A 14,346-nucleotide genomic window follows, 5' to 3' on the forward strand; every position below is an offset into this window, starting at 1 on the left:
CCCAAATGCTGATCTGATTGACCTAGACCTGGATTTAGGGCTCCTTTGTCCTGAAGACTCTTGGATTCAGTCTCTGCTTTGCCCATTCATTTCCTGGCCAACCTCTCTTCCAGTCTCTTCTCTTTTTCCTTCTCAGTTCGCTAAGCGTGTATGGAGCACCTGTTATGTTCTTGGAACAAGTTATATGTAGATCAGTGGTGCTCAGCTGAAGGGGATTCCCCTGCCGCCCCAGGGACATTTGGCGATGCCTGGTGACATTTATGGTGACTACAATGGGGTGTCACAACTGGCATCTAGTGGATAGAGGCCAAGGATACTGCTAAATATCCTATAACACACAGGACAGCCCCTCCTAACAAAGAATTGGCTCCAAAAGTCAGTTGCGCTGAGCTTGAGAAACTCAGAGGTAGAGGATATAGACATAAATGAAGCATATACATTTTGTTGCCTGCAAGGGATTCCTGCTCCGAGGTGGGGGCGAGGTGGTAGAGATTACTCTGACACACTGTGAGAACAGTAGTGCCCACCACGAGCTCTTTCTGAATTTTCGGGCCTGAACCCCTTTCCGTCAGACAACACTTACAGAGGGTCCACACAGGCAGCGTAACTATTAAATGGGGGGAGCACAGCCGAATGAAGCCATGTTACAATACACATGGCTTCCCTGAGGGCGCAAACTGGGAAGAAACTTCTGGCTGCTCAGAGCCCCTCAGCAAAGGCCCCCCTTTCCATTTCAGGCAGTGCCCCAGGTGAGTAAAACCAAATTAAACAGGGACAGTTGACAATATTGGCAATATATACATTTATTCTTTTTAACAGCAAACTCTTCACCCATTATTACTCTAATAATTAATGCTTATTATAGGAAATTACTCATCAACATTTTGCTTTTTTTTCCCTTCGGGCTTTTCATCTCCCCTGTGCTTGGCTGTTTACATGGTGCTGACCTTAGTTAATGAATAAACTCGTAGACTGCTTGTAAGTTGGCGTTCTTTCATTGTATACATGTTACCGCTATGGACATCTTTGTGGGAAATACTATTCCTATATTAAGATTATTTTTTTGATGAATTCTCAGAAGTGAAATTATTTATTTAAAACTATAAGCAATTTTAAGGATCTTGAATATATCTAAAATTGCTTTCCAAAGAGATTATTCCAATTACATTCTCACTGACAGTGTGTGGAGTTGCCTTCAAAAATTAATCTTAAAAATCATGAGCTTGGGTAATATGATTCTAAGCTAGCCAATGGCAGGGATCACACTATACGTATTTTTTGAACTATATTGGATACACACACACACACACACACACACACACACACAGAGAATATAGTAAGCACTTAATACATGTTCATTTAACATTCAGTTTTGGGCAGTATTGAGTTCAGTGTTCACAGTTCACATTTGTTAAAGAAGATTAAAATATCTCAGCTTTATAATACTGAAAATGTACTCTTGCATTCATAATATGAAATTCTTACTATATTTTGAGCTACTTTCGTGATTGTAGCATTTCATAAATATATATGTAGTGGTATCAGTGTTTGCTATCCCTATGGTTTTGTATGACTCTTTTTCTCTGGTCTGCACAAATGTGGATGAGAGTTGTTTTTCTCTATGTCTTTTTCTTTCTTTCTTTTTTAAAATTAAAAACTGTCATGCAAACAACCATCCCTGAAGGAGTGGAATACAGAATTTGCCTTTCCTTGCTACAAGTTGGAACACGGAAATGTTATGGCAAAGAAAAAGTATGGTTTCCGTTTCAATTTTATGGTAGAATCTGTCTGCAGCATCTGAGAAGGCCCTTCCTTGAAGTCAGTGTAGGAATATGTTCTCACAACTTAGCAATAAACTGAATTTCTTTAAAGGAGCCTTTATTTTTCCCTACTACTTCAATTATAAAATTGGAGATAGAGCCTCATAAAAAGGGGGAAAAATCAATGACAGACTGAGTTGAAGCATTTGACAAGGGAGTAATTTAAGACTGGTCCAACAGAGGCCATAGACCATTTACTGGAGAAGAAATGTAAATGACTGATAACATGAAAAGTTCAACTTCACTAATAAAGAAATGAAAATTGAAATGAAATACTATTTCTGCTGATCAAATTGGCAAAAACAGATATTTTTCAATGTTGATAAGGATGTAGTGAAATACATTGCAGACATCGCTGTTTGGAATGTAAATTGGTATAAGCATTCTAGAAATCAATTTAGCAATATGTACTAAAAACTTAAAAGGAATTTACATCCTTTTTTGACTCAGTAATTTCCCTTTTATAAATCTATTAAAAATAAATTATTCATAAATTTGTACTAATATGTATGTTCAAAGATGTTTGTTGCATTTTTATTTACAATAGTAAAATAATAAAAAAGCACTTAACTATCCAACAATAGGAAATTGGCTAAGTAATTATGGTGCATACACCTTACTACTCAAAGTGTGGCTCAAAGACCAACAGCATTGCCCTACTCCATGCGTAATGAATAAGAATCATCTAGGTGATGATTCAAAAAGCCCCAACACTAGACATTTTAGGGGAAGGTGAATCAGCAGTAGTTTTCGAAAGCTCATAGGTGAATCTAATTTATAACCAAATTTGAGAACAATAGATATATAATGTGACGCTACTAGTAAAACTGCCAACTTCTCTGCTGTCTTCTACAGCACAAGTTAATTTCCTGCATTACCTTTTGCCTTACACTGAACAGTTGTATAACGCCCCCTCTCCCCCTGCATCGCATTTGCAATAGGGAAGCCACTGAGGACACTTTCTAGATTATCCCTAAGAGCGAGGATATCATTATTTCCTCAGAACCGTGACTGGCACATGAAGCTCAATGGATATTGTTGAAGGAATGAAAACATGGGCAGTGGTTCCTATGGTTTGCATTCTAATGTTCTGTTTTTAAACTATTGTTAGAAAAGAAATATTTTTCTTAGGTTCCCCAAATCTACATTTTATTGGGTTAGTCCTTTGTTTGTAGGTATGATTTTGACTATGGCAGGCAGGATTCTTGCAAGAAATAAATGGCACATTCAAACTAGGAATTTGCAAGTGAATCACAAAGGTGTAAGCAGAGTTAAAGGAAACCAGCAGAGGCAGGGCAGTACTCTGGGGAAGCATCAGTGGGGAGTGGTCACCACCTGGAGGTCTAAGAGGCGAGAGAAGAGCCGGATGGAAGGACAGGATGGCAGCTGCATGGAGAGGGCTGCCTGGTGGGAGCCAAAGCCTAGTACAGGAACACAGCCAACCCAGAGTCACCTGCAGGAAAAATGGCGGAAACGAACACTTCGCTTTCACTCTCTGCCTCCTCTCAGTGTCTTCATGGGCCAAAACCAGCTGAAAGCCAGTGGTCCAGGGAGGCCCTGGTGTACCCTGTATATCTACCGTGTTTCCCTGAAAATAAGACCTAGCTGGACAATCAGCTCTTATACATCTTTTGGAGCAAAAATTAATATAAGACTGGGTCTTATTTTATTATAAGACTGGGTCTTATATGATATGATATGATATGATATGATATGATTAATATAATATAATACCCGATCTTATATTTTTGCTCCAAAAGATGCATTAGAGCTGATGGTCCGGCTAGGTCTTATTTTCGGGGAAACACGGCATAACCTACTTTTCCTGCAGGTGACCCTGAGTTGGCTGTGTTCTTCTACTAGGCTCCCACCAGGCAGCCCTCTGCATGCAGCTGCCATCCTGTCCTTCCATCCGGCTCTTCTCTCGCCTCTAAGACCTCCAGGTGGTAACCACTCCCCACTGATGCTTCCCCAGAGTACTGCCCTGCCTCTGCTGGTTTCCTTTAACTCTGCTTACACCTTTGTGATTCACTTTGCAAATTTCTAGTTTGAGTGTGCCATTTACTTCTCGCAAGAATCTATATATGTCATGTGTCAGTCACTTGGGGCACAGAGGTGAGTGGGGAGGTGTGGAAAGGGCATCTGGAATCACAGGGGAAGACACCCAGCACAGTGATGAATTTATGACCGCAAGAATAACATGTAAGCGTGTTACCCTCAACCTCACTGGCTAAGTGAATGAATCAGGTTTCTGGCAGCTTCTTTGTCTTAGTCTTAGAATCACAACACAGACCAAGGAGAAGAGAGCAAGCAGTATTTTTCTTCCCCATGACTTCTCAAAGCATTAAGGTTTCAGGTGGATAATATTTATAAAAGATAGGAGTTACAAACCCTTCTGTGCAGGGAAAACCACATAGAGCTTTCACTTGCCGATGGATGTTTTCTGCTGAAAGCTCCAATTGGATGTGGTTGTCTTTTTTTGGACTTTTATACCCAGAGATGCGTCCTCTGGGCACATGTCACATAAAAGACAGGCACTAAGTATGTGGAACACCATTGTCCCCTCCCTGGGCCCACTGCTTTTGGAAATAGAGTACACAGATCCTAGAACTTCTAGCTCATGCTCTTTGGACATAGCCCTCATGTGTTTTGTTGGTGGATAGGTATGTTCATGCCCAGAGACTGCCTCCTCCTATTTTCAGCAATATTAGATGTTTTAAGTGGGAGAAAAACCAAGAGAATACCAGGAGGGTCTGTAACTACACAACATGAATAAAGAAACTGAAATGGAATAATCATTTCATGAAGGGACTCGATTCACCCAGGGCATCAGGAACTACCTGGGGATATGTAGGGTCCTTTAAGGATCACAGGGTAATGCAGTAAGTCTTTCAAACAAGGGGGGACATCATCGCGGCTAATGCTAGTCTGGGATCCTGACCCACCCTCTTGTGTCTCAGGTGACCAGTTTAATTCCTGGGCTGTACATAGTAGCTTGGAATGTGGATGTAAAATCTACAAGAAGATTGTAATGGAATGGTATTTGAACTTTGCCTTATAGGCATGTGGGGAGTAGTCCATTGGCATGGAGGCAAGAGTGTCGAAATAAATAGCAGAACAGAGGCCATTTTTATGTATTTTATTTCAAGCGCATCTTACGCTTTAGATGACTAATGCCCTCTGTGAACTTCTGCAAGTGGAACCAAAACTGTTTAATGAATAAGTGACTTTTAGTGCTTTATTTTCATCTAGAGCTTCATTTGAAACAGATCACCATTAGCTTTATGGTTTTAATTGTATTGAAATTCCTTATTGTAACCTATTGCTTTATTGCATTAATCCATTAACCTGGGTGCCACAGAGCGTAGTTTTAGAGCCTGTATTTATATCTGGACTAATTGCATGGATGCTTTCAGTATAGAATGAGGTATTTTTCAGATCACCACAGGAAAAATAATCTGAATCCCTTTCCAAACTTCAGGATTTGAGATAATAAGAACCAACACACAGCACAACAAAACAAAAAGACCCTGAACATTATTCTGAATTTTTCTTGCTTTGAAATACCTACTACTCTATCAACAAGGAATTGCAAAACAGTAATTCTCACAGTACGTGTTGCTTCCACGTGGTTCTCATTTGGAAGTGTTGTGAGACGCATTGGTCTGTGGGCTCTCCAATCAAAACCAGGTGGTTAATGATTACAAAATGGGGGACTATGAGGAGATTCGTGCCTTGATCAGTAGGACAGATGGAGATGGAGCATCCAGGCCACTGGCTGCGGGCTTAGGCTCTCAGACAAACCAAGAATGACAAAGGGCCTGTGGAGACCTTTGTTAATAACCGGGAAGGTGGCACAGCTGTTAACGCCTAGTTGACCTGAAACATTTCTTCCTGAAGTGAGAAAGTGACTGGTGGAGACTCAGTTTCTAGCACATAAGAGTATTTTTCACTTCCACTGAAGGAAGGAACATTGAAGTTGGAATTGGGCTCTTTGTTACCTCCCAGATGCTCAGGAGCAGGGGTGTTTATAATGCCCATCAACCAGGCTTTCCGTTGCACCTGTTGGGGGACCAGCTGCAGAAAGCAGGTGTATCTGGGGACAGAGGACGGGTGACTGTGGAGAATGCTGAGGGCTGGCAGATGTATTCCACATAAGCACCGGGCCAACAGCTGGGGGGACAGGAAAGATGTGGATTGAATTAAAAATGATGTGCAGATTTGATTATTAATTTCAACCCACTGTGTGAATGTAATACACACACATACATAATATGTATTTCAGAACAACTCGGTGGAATGTATTGCAAGCATGAGATTCACTTTTCACCAATTCCATGCACATTATGTTTTGTTCGTTACATTTTCATGTACATTTAAAGAAATATTCCCAGGCAGAAAGCTAAAATGCCAACTTAATTGTGAATGCCTCGCAGTCCTAAGAACACATGGTTGTCAGTTTAAAACAGAGAAACTGAAGCAGGCAGCCTCTGACGTCTGAATTTATATCTGGCTTAATTATATGGCTCATACAGTGTAGGATGGGCAAGTTTTGTTTGTTCTGTGGATGGGGGGACTCTCATGAGATTGGAGAGTCCTTAGTTTCTCATGTGCTGCCTACACCAGAGTTGAGAGACAGCGATGCTTCATGAGAGGGGCAACGCTTGGGGGATTGATGCCCTGGGTTCCGTAGACTGCCCATAAAATGTGCAGGAAGCCCGAGGGGTTTCCTGTGGCCAGCTTTCGGATGCTGTGTGCTGTAGGTCTTCTCACTAGGGGAGTCACCGGGCATCGCCCGTCAGTCAAAAGAGCTGGAGCTGAGAATAGTCTCTACCGTAAGAACAACACCCTTTTGGGGCAGTTTTGAGCAGCACTTGAAATGGGCACTGGCCAAAGAAGATAGTCACAACATTTTGTCATCAGAGCGGAGGGTAAAATCAGAGGTCCTAAGAGGACCTCTGGGGTCCGCTGTTTTCTTGGGGTCTTCAGGGGACTCTCCCACTTGCCGTAGAGTGCCACATTCTCCGTATTCTTTTAGAACATTGGTTCTTATCCGAGGAAACTGAAGGCAAAATGTTGTGTTATGTGAATGTGTGCATTTTTCTTGGTAGTGGTTAGTATGTCATTTTCTTCAGATTCTCAATGCTCCCAAAAGCTTACCTACGTCCTAAGGAGAGTAATGTTTCTTAAGTGAGCCTTTGTCTTGAACAGCACCTTCTTCTCTTGAGGAATTTTCTTCATAACCAGAAATAATAATGATAATAGCAGCAACGATAATAGTGTATACTTACAGCATTTATTACATTTCAGGCACTGTGCTGAGCACCCTATATATGGTAGTTCATTTAAAAAGGTGTCTGTAGACTGCAGATCAGACACCTCGTTTGCGCACCTCACTCTGCTTCCTCTGCAACCATGTCTGACAAACCCCCTATGGCTGAGGTTGAGAAATTCGATGAGGTCGAAGTTGAAGAAGACAGAATTGCAAGAGGAAAACCTACTGCCTTCAAAAGAAACGACTGAACAGGAGAAGCAAACACGCAAATCATAACGAGGCACGCTCCGCCAGTACGCACTGTGCATTCCACAAGCATTGCCTTCTTATTCTACTTCTTTTAGCCGTTTAATTTTGTAACATGCAGAGAGGTTGGATCCAGTTTAAAAGGACTGCACTGCCCCTTTTCACATCAGAACCACTGACAATGAAGGCTGCACTTGTCTTTCGCATATGCATGTCTGGCTGGCAGGGAAGGAAAAGAACTTGCATGTTGGTGAAGGCAGAAGCTGGGTGGGATGACAGGAAATCTAGAATAAAAACCAAGCTAGTCCGAGGTGTCCTGTAGGCTGTAATATGAAGTTTCATCAGAGTGCCATTTTGTTTTTATTTAACTGATTTTAATTATCGGGATGCACAATTTTTAAAATAACACAAATAAAAAGTTGTAAAACCTGGGGACTAAAAGGTGTCTGTAATTGGCAACTACCCTCCCGCCCCCAAGAGTGTAGGGCCATAATGAATAATTACTCTTCCATGAAGGGATTCAGTTCCTCTAATATGATATTCAAGGGCCTCCCTGCTCTGGTCTTGAATGCCAATCCTTTTCAATATTTATTTACCTAATCCCAATGTGTTAGTTCTCTGTGCTGGATAACAAATTACCACAAATTTAGTGGCTTAAAAAAACGCTCATTTGTTTCATAGTTTCTGTGGCCTAGGAGTCCAGACAATGGTTATCTAGATTATCAAAGTTTACTAGGCTGTAATACAGGTGTCACTGGCCGCCTGACTGGGGAAAGATCTGCTTCCATGCTCCCTCTGATTGTTGGCAGAATCCATCTTCTGTTTTGCTGGCTGGCTGCTGGCTGAGGGATGCCGTGCAGCTCTGAGAGGCTGCCTACTACGTGACCTCATAATACGGCGGTTTGCTTCTCTAGAGCCAGTAAGGAGCCTCTTTCTCGTGTCTATGAAGATAAAGCCTTATAAGTATAGCATAACATGATCACAGGAATAACAGCCTGTGACACATAATGTAATGTAATCAAGGGAGTTACATCCTGTCACTTGTCACAGATTCTGTTGGTTAGATGCAAGTCACAGGTGCCACTCAGGCTCAAGGAGAGGATTATACAAGGGTGAGGTTCATTGGGGGTCACTTTTGGGTGTGTTGTCTGTACCCAGCACTCTGTGCTGGCAGCTAGTTTTAGCTAGTTGTTTGAAATATACATTAGGTAGCCGCATTTTCCATTTTAACTTTTTGCTTCCAGTCTGCAGTGTGCCCCCAGATGTGCTTTGCACACCCATGCTCTGAGCCTTTGCTCTCAGCTGTGCTTCCAGCTTGCAGTGCCCACCCACGGCCTCTCCTTTCCATCTGTTACAATCACCGTCGGACTAACAGGCTCTGCCCAAATACTGTGGCTTTCCCCAAACCTTTCCTGATCCCTCCATTGTTGTGGGTGGCATGGGGACACTTGGGTGTTGTTTTCCTATAGCAAGTATTTACTTCTGAATTATATTCTATCTAGAATTCTGAATTATATTCTGAATTGTGTACATATCTAGATTCTTTGAAAAAGGCACCATGCCTTACATATTGATTTCTTTCTGTTTTTTTTTTCTTTTTTCTAGAGCCTATCATTTTCACATGGGAAGTACTAAATAAGTATTTGTTGAATACATTTCCCACAAACAACGGGCCAAACTTTTAAATTTCTCCCTTTTATCAGGAATGACAATCATCAACATCCTTAGCCTTGGTTTAGGCCTCTTCGTTTAAAATGGGGACAGAAAACTCTTTCCTTTTCTCTTCCCTGGAGCCCCAGCAAACTACAGCCAGTAACCCTGCAGGAGCTGCTCAGGGCCTTGGTAGCCCAGCTTGAAAAGATCTAAAGGTGAAAGCTACTGAAGGACCCGATTTCACAGTGTTCTACTTCTTAGTGTGGTTTTATGCCCCACTGGCCCTGCGTTTCCTTCCTGCCATTTTGATGCCTAAAGCAGAACGTACTGCTGACCAATCACTCCTGATCCTGCTGAAAAAGCATCCAGACTCTGTGGCAGGCCGGTTTTCCAGCCATTGAAAGGGGTTTCTGGTGGGGCTTGTCATCCCAGTAGCCGTTTAGGTGCTTTTGTGCAGATTGAAATTGCATTTTATTCTCCCTAATTACTGACTGGATGTTAGAAATGGTTTGGCCTCTGTTACTTTAGCTTCATGTAAAGTGATAAACAGCTTCACCACACAACCAATTTAAATAACTACCATCCACTTTTGGGGGTGCTGTTGGCACTACATCAGTACAATATAATCTGAATGATGTTTTCTGATGCATTTCTTTCTCTTCAACCTGAGGCTGATTACCTCTTGGAGTGGGATTAAAAAAAAAAATTAAAAAGCAGAGGAAAGGGAAATTCAAGTAAAGCAAGAAATATTCCTGACATTGGACTCTGCAAAGGCAAAGGGTCTAGCATTGATTTCTTACATTTAATATGATAGTAAAGTGAGCCAGATATTGCAGAGCTGGAAAAGAGAAAAATCCACGTTAGCAGAATGGTCCTTTATGGATAATGTGGACGTGACAGTTTCGGTGCATTGCAGGACAGGGTTGCTGGCAGTCCTTAGAGTTGCTTTGTCTCCTTACCTCCCGCAGTGCACCTGTGGAATCCCTTTCTGAATCCCCATGAATTAAAAAAACACTAGTATCTAAACACTCAGTCATTTCTACAAGGCATCAATCAGCCAAACGTGGAATTTGTAGTTTGTCCAGTGACTGATGCTTTAATGAGGTGGCTCCGGGGGATGGGTCATGTTCCAAGAGAACGGAAGACAGAGCTAGTCCTAATATAAGCATGGCCACTTGGTCACCAAGATGGTGCCGAGGGATAGTGATGGCTGCTCTATCATTTCCGAAGCCCTCAGAGCAAGTAGAACTGCAGACAAGTTTCAAGCTGGGTCTGAGGTAAATCCTTTATACAATACTAAGAGGATGACAATGGAAAAACTGAAGGAATGGATAGCCTGTGAAGTCAAGGGCTGTTCGGTGTCAGGGATCAGATGGGGATGAGATTTCCTCTAGAAGTCCTGCTTGCACTTCCCCATGAAATAGAATTTTTTAAAAGCTCTTGGGGTTGTAGTCAGAAATAACTAACCAGTACTGGGGGTGGGGAGGGGGGGCTGGAGGGAAAAAGCCCTAACTTGTAGGAATCACTATGAGTTTTAATAATTCTTATTTGAAAAACATTTTCCAAGATCTCTTTGTGTGCGTATGATTTTATCAGAAGTAGTTGTGAACACCTATTCAAACGCCGAGGGTCTTAGGATCTGAATAGTCTGAGACAGAGCCCTGAGTTCTGCTGTTTGGTGTTGGCCTCTTCATTCTCCAAACAACCTTCAAGCATTTACAGAGCACCTAGTCCGCTGGGCTAGACCTCAGTTCCAGAACAACCTTTACTCTCTCCACCTACTCTGTCCTTGAATAAAAGTTCACCTCATCTCCACCTCTGAAGTGTCAGCTATAATAACACTCAGATGATGGCAAGAATGTCACAATACTTCCAAGCTGTGGCTCACAGTGTTTTTGAGAGTTAAATGAGGTAATAGATATAAAGCCCTTAGTTACTTTCATTACTGTTACTATTTTTTAAAAACATTATTGGTAATGGGCCAACTCCCTGCATGAGTCTGATATTAACCTTTATCTTTCACACCTTCTCATTTGCTTGCTATAGACTGAGGCTTGCTTTTTCCTGGTATAATAATGAATGATGGAATTTTTTTTGTTTGATTAAAAAAAAAGGTTTTTTCCAAAATAAAAATCACTGTTTTTTTACACTATAGTTGGTCTGGAAGTTTGAGGTTAAGGATGTATTTATGCCCAGATGGTGAGAAGAGGGTATTATTCTAAAAATAAATAGGTCAGATAGTGCTAGGGCAGTGGTTCTCAGCCAGGGGCGGTTTTTGCCCCTCAGGATACATTGGGCAGTGTCTGGAGACATTTTGATTGTTCTAACTTGAGGGATTGTCCTACTGGCATCTACAAGGTAGAGGCCGTGGACGCTGCTGAACGTCCTACAATGTACAGAATGGCCCTCCATTACTTTTTAAATTTAAGGACTGTCATAACAATTGCTGCCATAGCAAGTTACCACAAATTTAGTAGCTTAAAACAATACAAATTGATTATTCTACAGTTCTGTAGGTCAGAAGTCTGACATGGGCTCCCAGAGGTGTGACATGGGAGCCAGAAGTCTGACATGGGCTCCCAAGGTGTGAGCAGGGCTCCGTTCCTTTCTGGAGCCTGTAGGGGAGAACTCACTCCCTTGCCTTTCCAGTGTCTGGATGCTGCCTGCATTCCTTGGTTGTGGCCCCTTTTCCCATATTCAAAGCCAGCAATGGTGGGTCAAGTCCCTCTCATGTTTCCAGTCTCTCCTGCCTCTTCCTTGCATCATCATCTCTCTCTGACCAGCTGTTTTACATTCCTCTTTGGGCCTACCAAGATAATCCAGGATAATGTTCCTGTTTTAAGGTTGGCTGATTAGCACATCTTATCAGTAAACCTCAGTTTCCCTTTGCCATGGGAGGTGACATATTCATAGGTTCCAGGGATTTGGATGTGAACATCTTTGCGAGGCCATTATTCTGCGTGCTGCATCCCCTACAACAAAAAATGACCCACCCCCACACATCAGTAGTGCTGAGGCTGAAAAGTCTGTCCTAGAACAAGCCCCTTCTTAGTCCTAGAAGACGGTGCTTCATTCAATGTGGATAAAAGAAAAAGATGAGCTACCTTTAAACCAACTCGCTTGAAGTGTGAACCTCACAGCACATTTAACAATTTGGACAATTTGCATTAAAAGGCACTGCTGGGTAAGGTTGCTGGTCTGCTGCCGGCCAAGATACGATGATCACTTGGTCTCACCAGTGGGGAAGTGAAAATCCTCCTATTAAATGAAGCGGCGGCTTCTGGTAACAAACATATGAAACAGAATATTCATCTTTTCTTCAATGGGAATAACACATGACAAAAGTGAGGCTTTCTTCACATTGTTTGTTTATCGAAAATTCATTTCCACCGAGGCCTTATGTTAAATTTGCTCTCTGATGTTATCATTTCCAGGATGCATAGGGCCACTGGAGTGTGTTCTTATGATCTTACCATTTATTTACCTTCCTACGAAACTCCAATTACTGTCAGAGATGCTTCTTGTTAAATATGGTAAGAGCTTCAGCTTCTGAGGGTGTGAATATGTATTTGATTCTCTGGGGCCAGGCTCAGATGCAAGGTAAGGAATCAGAGTCCTGGGGACGTGGGTGCCAATTAATTAACTACCTAAAGGTAAGAGCGGAGGAAGTCTGGGCTTTAGAGAAAAGGCTGGAATTTAGGGACAGAGGATTGTACAGCAAGAGAGTGAGGTTGGTTTATCCTCCACAGAAGGCTCCTCTCTTTGTCTTGCACACACGTGCCTGCTCCTTCACTGGCAGCGTTACTATGCTTTGGTGTTGTTTTCTAGTGTCTTTTGACATGTAAAGTGACTCTTCTGGATTATCTGCAATCAGGAATCTGAATATAACACGAAACTTCCAATGGCATCAGGGGAGACAGTTCTCCAGATAAAACACTAGAATTCTCCTGATTATTCAGGCTGTCATAGTTAGTTACCAGCTTTCCTTGGGTAATCCAACTGTATTTTATTCCTGGGCTATTCTAAAAGTACAATCAAAGGACACCTACTGGCTACAAGCGACTTTGCTCATGTCTAATAGGGCTGCGAAGAATGGTTTGAATTTAGTGCAGATGGAGGAAAATATGTGCTGTCATCAGGAGCCTATCACACTTTCAACTTATAAAATATCTCGACTGGAGTCTGGCCAGAGCGAGCCTGAGGTGGGCGCTTTAGTGAGGATGAATGTATCAGGTCAGATAAAGTAAGTACCAAAGCAGACCTTAAGTAGACTGTAAATTGAACAGAATGGGATACTATTATTTTTGGCTCGATAAGTAGAAAAATGTTACTCTCCTTGTCTCTTCTTCCATTCTTTTTTTAGCGTTGCATTTAGTCTCCATTTTAGGGTTAGATATATATTTTATTTCTGGGAGCCACAGAGGCCCGCTTTGGGGAAGCACTGAAGTTCTGTGGTTCTGAATGTGAAAAATAAATGATTGCATCATTGTTGTTGCTGTGCTGGGGAATTTTCTGGGAAAACATTTCCATCCCTTTACAGAAATGTGCTCTGTGCTTAGGCCTAGGAGAATGGTCGTTTCCTGGGCATAAAGCACATGCCTGCAGCAACTCAGTTATGCTTTATAACCCCGGAGCATATAAACAATTTGATTTGGAAAGCCAGTTCAGTTGCTCTTTTGCCTTTCATCGTATCGGTTGCATGAGTTGCTTTGCCATTCTTCTCTGGTATGGAGAAGACAAAGGCATTGTACTTTAGGTCATGAGAGGTAATATGTTTGTAGCCATGTTTGAACAGACTACCTTTTGTATGATAGTAGTTAGCACAGAGGGGTTATAACATGTCAAAACCTCAAAGACCTTCCAGGACTTAAATGCAAAGTGGCAGGAAAGAATTCCGAAAATGGAGAAACCGTGGTGTAGCATAGTGTGATGATTTCAAACTTGAGTGCTATCAGAATCCCCGAGAGGGCTCATTAAAGCACAGATCACTGGACCCCACCCCCAGAGTTTTTGATTCAGTGGATCTGGGGTGAGACCCTAGGACTTGCATTTCTAACACATTCCCAGGGGATGCTACTGGGGGTCCCGGATCCATTGGCATAGTGGGTAGGAGTGGAACTAAGGATTTTGAACCTTACGTCCACCATTCTCAAGTTCTAGGTCTTGGTCCCACCTAGATCCACTGAATCAAAATTTGCATTTTAGTAAGATCCTCAGGTCATTTGTTTACACATTAAATTTGAGAATCACTGACTTATTTTCGTTGCTCCTCATTTCTCTCATCTGTAAAATGGGAATAATACTTATTTTCTAGGGATGTTGTGAAGTGAAATGTTTTTCACAGGCTCAGCA

At 42.0% G+C, this 14,346-nt stretch overlaps 1 pseudogene; it reads left to right on the forward strand.

The window, feature by feature from the left end:
- The first annotated feature begins 7,235 nt into the window (after positions 1 to 7,235).
- LOC109437625 (thymosin beta-4) lies at positions 7,236 to 7,371 on the forward strand (annotated as a pseudogene).
- The last annotated feature ends 6,975 nt before the right edge of the window (positions 7,372 to 14,346 follow it).

Source organism: Rhinolophus sinicus, linkage group LG05 (genome assembly GCF_036562045.2).
Source record: "Rhinolophus sinicus isolate RSC01 linkage group LG05, ASM3656204v1, whole genome shotgun sequence".
Taxonomy (NCBI): Eukaryota; Metazoa; Chordata; class Mammalia; order Chiroptera; family Rhinolophidae; genus Rhinolophus; species Rhinolophus sinicus.